This window comes from Eriocheir sinensis, chromosome 70 (assembly GCF_024679095.1).
Source record: "Eriocheir sinensis breed Jianghai 21 chromosome 70, ASM2467909v1, whole genome shotgun sequence".
Classification (NCBI taxonomy): Eukaryota; Metazoa; Arthropoda; class Malacostraca; order Decapoda; family Varunidae; genus Eriocheir; species Eriocheir sinensis.
In genome coordinates, this window is record NC_066578.1 from 3,940,684 (window position 1) to 3,947,027 (window position 6,344).

Genomic DNA, 6,344 nt, shown 5'->3' on the forward strand with positions numbered 1-6,344 from the left:
AGAAGAAAACGATGAAAAAAGTCCTTAAATATCAGTAACTTTTTTCCTCCTCTCTTAATTATTGCTAGAAAGGAGTGTGCAAGAAAGATTGTGCTGGAAAGGTTATGCTGGAAGGTTTGGGTAGAAAAGAAGAAAAGGGTGAGAAAAAAGTCCTTGTAAATCGGTCCCTCTTCTTTCTACAGTTCTTAAGTAATGATAGAAAAGATAATGCTAAAAAGATTGTTAGAAGATTATGCTGGAAGGGAAGAAACAATAGTAAAACATCGTTGTATGTATCGCTCACTTCTTTCTACAGTTCTCGTTCGTTGTCAGGTTTACATGGACCAAATTTCATTGTTGCATCACAACTTGAACGACTGTTTCACTTGTCTGCCTCACCAGGAGGAGGTCACTTGAGGGCACCACGTCGTGTCGTGATCGGCGCATGGCTAAAGTCTATACATCTGAAACAGACCTTGGGCGTGCGGCCTCGCCAAAATCCGACAGCCCCTTGTGGCGGGTAGTCCCGTGTGTTTCTCAGCCGCCGCGGGACACACTCCAGTCTGCGTCAGGACGCGTTTCGCCACCTTTCCGCTCCGAGCACAAAGTTAAGTATTTCACAGCAGAATGAAAACCGTTGGCATGCTGAGAATTCTCGAGGTGCTGTGCCTGGCGCTGTGCACCTTCCTGTGCCTGCCAGACACTTGGACCCTCCTGCTGCACTCCTGGAGGCTGCAGCAGGCAGTGCAGGAGTGGCGGGACAGCGGCCCCCACACCACCCTCGTGGGCCGCCTGCGGGAGTGTCTGGCCGCCGCCGGCTGGCTGGCCCCCCCGCGGGACCCCCTCCGTGATTGCGGCATCCCACTAGGCGGAGGCTGGACGGAGACGTTGCAGCGGCTGTACGGCGCTGACAGCTATCTGTCCTGCCTGGAGAGGGAGGTGGAGCAGGCCCAGCAGGAGCACCTGGTCTTCCAGGCAAACCTCCTGCTGGCAGCGGCCTGCGCCGCCTCCGTCACCGTGCTGGCCGCCCTTCTGGCTGTGTGCGGCTGCCTGCTGCTGAGACTCGCCCGGCGCCCCCAGCAGCAGCAGCAGCAGCAGCAGCCCGCTGAGGCCGCCAGGGAAGTCGTGCCCCCTGGTGAGGCGCCACGCGGTGAAGCTCAGCCCGGGACGGACAGGCCCAAAGGCTGCCCAGGAAAGCCGGCCCGGCCCTCGGTTGTCAGTGTCCTCAGCAAGAGGCGCTACAAGCGGCGGGTCGCTGGGCGCCCTAAGGCTGCCTCGTCCGGTCCTGAGGCGAACCACGTCCTGCCCTGCCCCGTGGCCGCCGGGGCCCAGGCGAGCCACGACACGCCTTCCCCAGTGGCCGCCGAGACCCAGGCGAGCCACGACGTGGCCTCCCTGGTGGGCGACATGACCAAGGAGTGCCACGATATGGCCTCCCCAGTGGCCGACATGGCCCGGGAGTGCCATGACATGGCTTCCCCAGTGGCCGACATGGCCCGGGAGTGCCACGACATGGCCTACCCAGTGGCCGACATGGCCCGGGAGTGCCAACCCCCGCCAGTCAGGGGAGAAGCGGCCTGTGACACTGCTGCCCAGGCCACTGGGCGATTCCAGGAGGAGGCCACGCCTGGCCCAGTGGTAACGGACGGGCCGTCGCAGGTCACAGGACCATCGTTGGTCCAGGCCGCTCAGTTCCAGGGACTCCCAGGGCTTGACACCCCTCCCAAAGAGGAGGGAGGGGCGTCCCTTCCTCACGAGGCAGGAGGCTTTGGTCCATCTTCCCAGGACCAGGGAAGAGAGACTCCTGCCGCTGAGGAGGAGCCCTGCAAGCCCCCGCCCGTGCAGGAGGCGGACGAGGCTTCCTCAGCGGTGCGCCGCTGCCTATACGTGCCCCCGAGGTTCCGGCTGCGCCTTGAGGGACCCAACGGGAGCTTCCTGGAGCACTTGGGGCGCCAGTACGGCGTCCTTGCCTTCACGAACCCCGCCAAGAAGAAAATGCAGATCAGGGGCGCCAAGCAGGGCGTCCTTGAATGCTACGAGGTCGTGAGGGCGCTGCTGGCGGAGTGGCAGGGGCAGGACACCGCCTAGTGGTGAGGCGGTGACCCACGACTGTCACCGAGCAGGTCACGGCTGGTGCCAAACAGCGCCAGGGTTGAAGCGTGCGTGCGTGTCAGCGCAACACGCGAAGGAGTGACTGATTTAGTCACATACCGAGGAAAACAGCGATTGAGGCCAACAGCAGGATAACGAGCGTTTGCGACGGCTTGCTCTACGGACACTGGAATCGACGTTTTGGAAAGAAAGAAAGGAGTTAAGGATTTAAGAAAGGAACAAAAAAAGGAACAAAAAAATACAAAAACGAAAAAGGAACAAAAAAATACAAAAACAAAAAAGGAACAAAAAAATACAAAAACAAAAAAGGAACAAAAAAAAACAGAGGAATTAAGGTTTAAGAAGAAAAGGAATCAAATTTTAGGATGAAAAAAGGATTTAAGTTTAAGGAACACAAAAAGGAATCAAATTTTAGGATGAAAAAAGGATTTAAGTTTAAGGAACACAAAAAGGAATCAAATTTTAGGATGAAAAAAGGATTTAAGTTTAAGGAACACAAAAAGGAATCAAATTTTAGGATGAAAAAAGGATTTAAGTTTAAGGAACACAAAAAGGAATCAAATTTTAGGACGAAAAAAGGATTTAAGTTTAAGGAACACAAAAAGGAATCAAATTTTAGGACGAAAAAAGGATTTAAGTTTAAGGAACACAAAAAGGAATCAAATTTTAGGACGAAAAAAGGATTTAAGTTTAAGGAACACAAAAAGGAATCAAATTTTAGGACGAAAAAAGGATTAAGTTTAAGGAACACAAAAAGGAATCAAATTTTAGGACGAAAAAAGGATTAAGTTTAAGGAACACAAAAAGGAATCAAATTTTAGGACGAAAAAAGGATTAAGTTTAAGGAACACAAAAAGGAATCAAATTTTAGGACGAAAAAAGGATTTAAGTTTTACGAACACAAAAAGGAATCAAATTTTAGGACGAAAAAAGGATTTAAGTTTTACGAACACAAAAAGGAATCAAATTTTAGGAACAAAGAAGAAATTTAAGTTTTAGGAACAAAAAAGGAATCAACTTTTAGAGAACAAGGAAAGGATTTAGGTTTTTGCGACGGTTTATTTTTCGGACAAAGGAATCAACTTTTATGAACAGGGAAAGAACAAGTTTTTGCGTTGCGTTACTTTAATCGGCGGATGAATCTTCTCTCCGGAACCCGTGAAAGGACTTTTGAGTTTGACGCGAGTGTGATCGACGCTGTGTTGTTTCTATCGCCAGAGGAAGCGAACAATATTTCCTTCACCAGTTGTCTATCAGTTTGTCTTATAAAAAAAAAAACTCATAAATAGATTCACATCCAGAATTATTACAGGCTGTCCAAACGAGGTCTTCTTCTTTGCCTCTTCTGACTAGCTGGACCACGGTTGCCAGATTATCGTACTCAGAGCCGCGTATTTACCGGTTTTTCCCAACGTCTGTTTGAATCACCAAATAACTAACCATTTAAAAACAACAACTATATGAAGGCAGTTTGGGAGAAAGGCAAAATTGGATTTTAAAAAAGAAATTAAAACAGAAGCGTCGGACAATCTGGCATCGTTGAGCTGGACTCCTCTCCGGCTCACCGTTGCCAGATTGTCGTACTCAGAGCATAGTATTTAACGGTTTCTGACGCCAAAATATTGCCAATAAACACCAGGAATTAACTATTTTAACTCGTCCGCTGCGATTGACACGGGCTTAGCCTTTGCTAGTAGCCTGGAAACATATACTCCCAGGTCTTTCTCTGCCTCTGTGGTGGATAGTGGAGTGTTTCCCATGTGGTATTGGTGTGTTGGATATCCTTCATTGAATTTTAACAGCCACTTTTTGATCCATTTCTGTAGCTTGGTGATGTCTTCTTGTAGGAAATCCGCAGTCAAGGGGTTAACGATAATTATAAGTGAATCTCCTTATTGGGGTCCACGAGACAGTTTTTGGGCCGGAAGTCGGTAAATATAAGAGGGTGAGTACGACAATCTGGCAACGTTGCTCTGGCTCCCTGTCCACCGTTGCCAGGTTATCGTACTCAGAGCCGCATATTTACCGGTTTCTGGTCCATAACTGTTGCCAAGAAGCACAATAATTAAGCATTTAAACGATAACCATAATTGAAGGAAGTTATTTGGGTAATGAAAGCAGTTTTGGGGTCGGAAATTGGGAAACATAAGGGGCAGAGTACGACAATTTGGCAACGTTGCTCTGGCTCCCTGTCCCCCACACGTACCCTCGTGCCCCGTGTTGCTGTGTTATATGTGTCACCTGGTGGCCGATAAATGGTGCCTGTAAACCTTTCCCGGACGTTACTCGTTTGCTTCGTCAGGTGTACTGCGTGTAATGCAGGAAAACATGAAAATGGTCGAAAAAACGGCATTGCAGATTGGTCATTTTTTTTCTGCTGTTCTCAATCATCGCAAAGAGGCAGAATATTGTGCGTGATACAAGAAAAAAAAAGAAAAAATAAGATCCTTCCAGATTGGTCACTCTTCCTGCTACAGTTCTTATTTACAACAGTTTTCATTTATAGTAGTTCTCATTTACAACGCTTCTTATTTACAGTTCTTATTTACAACAGTTTTCATTTATAGTAGTTCTCATTTACAACACTTCTTATTTACAGTTCTTATTTACAACAGTTTTCATTTATAGTAGTTCTCATTTACAACAGTTCTTATTTACAACAGTTTTCATTTATAGTAGTTCTCATTTACAACACTTCTTATTTACAGTTCTTATTTACAACAGTTTTCATTTATAGTAGTTCTCATTTACAACACTTCTTATTTACAGTTCTTATTTACAACAGTTCTCATTTACAAGAGTTCTTATATACAGCCGTTCTAATTTCCCTTCAGCCATCGCAGTGTTTTGTGTATGTAATGGCCGTGTTTTAAATTATACTCATAAATTTGCTGTCTATTCATGATGCGTGTGGCCCAGTAATACATTATCGGTATGCCGCGTGGGACAGACTCAACGCCACTTAAGACTCCATGATGAGGCAGTAGGGAGTGTTGCATTTATGCCCGTGTGTGATGGTGTCTGAGTGCATGTTTGTCTTTCATGGTGTGGACGGGAGTGTGTTTCTTCATTTAAGTGCCCAGGACGGTGTTGGTTTGCACTTTATGTATTAGTAGAGACGAGGAAGCCACTTTGGATAGTAGTTATGTGTGTGTGCACGAGTGATAGCGTTGTTTAGCGGTGATAGGCAAAACAGATATAAAGTTGCTTTTTTTCTACAGCAAAGGAGACAGTTCAAGGGCATAAAAAATAACAATAATGAAAAAAGGCCGCTACTTACTGCTCCAAAAAAGAGTGCAGAGGAGTGGCCGAAAGAGGGGTCAATTTCGGGAGGAGAGGTGTCCTGATACCCTGATTCAGTGAAGTCAATAAGAGAAGGAGTGAGACATACAAACAATTAGAAAGACAGACAGACAGATACACAGACAGATAGAAAGATACGGACAAACAAATGCAGACACAAATACCGATAGACAGATAGGCAGAAATACAAACAGGCAAAGACACAATCACAATAACAGACATACACAGAGAGAGAGAGAGAGAGAGAGAGAGAGAGAGAGAGAGAGAGAGAGAGAGAGAGAGAGAGAGAGAGAGAGAGAGAGAGAGAGAGAGAGAGAGAGAGAGAGAGAGAGAGAGAGAGAGAGAGAGAGAGAGAGAGAGAGAGAGAGAGATAATCTGTATAAAGAGAGGAAAGTCTAGGAATATAGAGTGTGTGTGTGGGGGGGGGGGGGACAGTCACACACACGAACACTCCGTCGCCTTGCAAGCACTCAGGTAGGCGCCCTCAAGGCCACGCTCCTCCTAAACCTTCCTTCACTATGCGGCTGCAAGTCCTAATTTCCTCTAATCCAATTACATCGCTCCATGGGCAGCTGCGTGGCCTCCGTGATATTGCAATTAACTCGGGGTGTCCAGCGATTACTGCCGCTCCACACGTTATGGTATTGAGACCGGCGCCTAGGTGTGACGCCCCCGCCCGGCCCGACACTGCTCAGGGCACCCCACGACGGACAGCTGTTGTGACGTGTCCGCGGGGTGCTGAACAGTATTCTTCCGGGCTACTGGGTGATGAAGATGCCGAGATTATAAGTGTAAAGTGTTAAAGTATATTTCTTGCATTGTTTCACCTCTTCTTAGGGGGTTAGATTTTTCTTCAGGAAACTTAATTTTTGGAGCATATCAACCAGTTTTCTGACGAGTGGTCCCCAACCAAACACCGTAATCCAAGGCAAATAGTCACCTGGCCCACT